This window comes from Medicago sativa, chromosome 6 (genome assembly GCF_051527215.1).
Source record: "Medicago sativa cultivar Bolivia chromosome 6, Bolivia_mono, whole genome shotgun sequence".
NCBI lineage: Eukaryota > Viridiplantae > Streptophyta > Magnoliopsida > Fabales > Fabaceae > Medicago > Medicago sativa.
The window spans coordinates 1907880-1910910 of record NC_140754.1 but is presented as its reverse complement, the minus strand read 5'-3'; the positions used below and the strand labels follow the sequence as shown (position 1 = coordinate 1910910).

The 3031-nt window shown below is 30.3% G+C and overlaps 1 long non-coding RNA gene across 1 annotated transcript; it reads left to right on the top strand.

Moving 5' to 3' along the window:
- Positions 1-1387: 1387 nt before the first annotated feature.
- On the top strand, positions 1388-2823 carry LOC146911950 (uncharacterized). The gene is made up of 2 exons (XR_015015033.1): positions 1388-2347; positions 2439-2823. It is a non-coding gene; the product is annotated as an uncharacterized LOC146911950 (long non-coding RNA).
- Positions 2824-3031: the final 208 nt, after the last annotated feature.

Sequence of the window (3031 nt, the reverse complement as noted above, 5' to 3'; positions counted from 1 at the left end):
TGTTAGTATTTTAATTTTTGGATAAACAATTTTATTTTTTTTGAAAATAGTCACTGTTTTAATAAATACAACTAAATCTTAGTATTTTTTGAAAAAAAATATTCGTATTTTTTTCTTCATCAAGTTTTGAGTCATTGTCTATTAACTCCTTCAATTAATTGAGCTACCAAAGAAAGTCACAATTGTTGGCTTTCCTTTAGATATGAGAAATATAGACATATCCATTAGGAGCACGAAGAAGATAAAGAATCTTTGCAAGAAGAGGTAGACATTGTTCACAAACCTAACCACATTTTTAGAGTCATCTTCAACATAAAGAGAGGGAATGTCGAGTTGTCAAAGGAGGTTTTAAGTCATAGAACATGACCTAAAGCTAGCATGAACAACAATGAAGGTTCAAATATTACAATGGAAACCTTTATTAAAATTAAAATTTTCAACAATGAGAACCATCAATATTGCACTTGAACGATATTTTTTAAAAGTGGTGTTCTGTTTAATCCTAAACTAAAAAATTTCCTCCACATATCAAGAGTTATGAAGAGATAGAAACCTGGAATATTAGTAAGTGATGACTAAGTGTATCCCTTCTTGCAAAAGAGATAGAAACAAATTTCAAACCCTAGTTCCTTCTCATTTTATCCATCATTAGGGTAATACGTAACTAACTGTTAAGATTTGTCACCTTGCCCTAGTTAATATTCTTAGAGACAAACACAAAATTTTTCAACGTACATTTTTTTACTAGAGACAAGTTAAAACTGAGAGAGACCACTCTGAATGACGTCAACTTGGTTGAGGAAGCTTTAGCAATTAAGATACTTCCTCCGTTCAATATTAAGTGACCTAATTTAATAATGTGTATTACTCACATAACATATTTTTGACATTATTTTTATACTAATGTACAAAGATAAATGATAACAGATAGATTTTTTTTTTAAGGTGATAGAATGTTGTTAGGTTTGTGTCGATTAATATTTTTAAAATATCAAATTTTTATACATGCATGGAATGATTTGGACAGTTAAGACGTATTCATAGGATTATTATAGTCAAAGGCTTAATATATATGTTATATATGAATGGTGGTCATTTGGTTATGCATGGATTGGTCGTGCTTTCTTTTGGAATTTTTTTGGTTAGTTATTCTTATTAGAATTTGGAACGTAAGCATATGCGTACAAATGGTTTTAACAGAGTTAACACTTAACAGAAAATATTAACTTAGTAATTTAATTAACAATATAAGAATAAAATTACATTTTTTGTATCAAACTAAAATCCTTTCAAGAGAGGCCCGATGGGTTTTGCAACAAACTTCAGAAGAAGTGGGGATATAAAATATCGAAAATCCATTCAAAACCCTATTATCAGTTTTCTATTAAACCTTTTTCCTTCGAAGTTTATACCTTTCCCTCATGGATCCTCTTACCCTAAAAAAGATGAAGTCCCTGGCGATTGATGTGGAGACTACTTCCCAAGAGAAATATAAATCCGTAATGTTTTTTTTTTGCCTCTTTTAACAATTTTTAGGGATAATTCTTTAGAAAAAACATATGTGGTGGTCGAACCTTTGTGTGTGTATGGATATAGGTTAATCCCTTTTTGCTTCCTTTGATTTGGACTGCTTTGTATGTAAACTTGTAAACTTTTGGTCCTTGTGCTTTTAAGGACTCTCTATTAGTTGGTGTTAATATATTCCATAGTTTTAGGGTTACTTTTTTTAAGGAATTTTTAGGGTTACTTATATTTTTAGTCCTGCATGTTATCAATTTTTTCGTTTTTCAAAATAACAATTTTTAGGGTTACTTATATTTTTAGTCTGACATATTATCAAATTTTTTTTTCATCCCTAAAAAATTTAAGGGTTAAATATATTTTTACTCTTTATAATTGTTGTTTTTTACCTTTCTTTTTTTTTTCTACCTGGATAAAAATAAAACTTGATAATTTTTTCGAGGAATGAAAGTATATATTTAACCTAATTCTTTTTCTTTTTTTTTTTGTTGAAGGAAACCTAATTCTTTTTTGTTTTTTGATTTAAGACTTTCTCAGAGGTCAATTTGACCTCTAATGCTATCCATGACATACTCTTCATTCACAAAGAAGGCACACTAAAAGGAGAGAAGCCTTATATGCTTCTACAAATTTTACATATTGTAAATTTTCCGGTAATCGAAGGACTGTGTAACAAACCACATATACTCTTATGGGATGGTCAAAATGCACACTACGCCTTGTTGAGTGTATCGCTCTCAAGAACATACCTTCGAGAAGGGTACCGTGTCGGGTCAATTGTAAGGTTGATGCGGTATTGTTGCAGAACTTTGGACAGTGGAGACAAGTAATGTATCACTTCCTCTATTTTTACACAATTATCATTTTTATTCTACATCACACGCGTTTATTAACTATCTCGTTTATGTTTTTAACAGAATTATCGTTGTTTTCAAAATGAACATGGTGAAGGCCGATGCCATAGTCGTAGGAGACCCCCCAAATGCAGAGGACATCCGTTTACCTAACTATTATTTTTCTCGTCCTCCAATTCCTCTAAAACGACGACTTTCTCCAATTCTAAGTACCCGTCAAAGTGAATATGGTGAAAGCAGCAACACAAGAAATGATGATCAATATTCTTTCAAAAAAATAAAAATAAGGAGGTGCAAGTCAATATGAAAAATAAAAGTTGTTTTATGTTTCAGTTTATTTACCAATGGAGTTTATTTAAGCTTTATCTCTATATATTTGTTTCCTTGACTTCCGAAAATTCCTTTTTAAGATTTATGTATCAAGATTTGTTTCAATTAAAATTGTATATTACTGATCTAGCATTTATTGTGTTCCTGATTCTTGTATGCCACTTGCTACATTAATTTTTTTTCATTGTAGTTTAATTTGGATTGCAATGGTTTGTCCATTTTCCCTCTTCGTTGAGCCAAATAATAAAATCTCAAACGATAGTTTGACAAATCCTGTACAATTTAGCATGATCCCTAATGAGACAAATTATTGTGTTTATAATCCC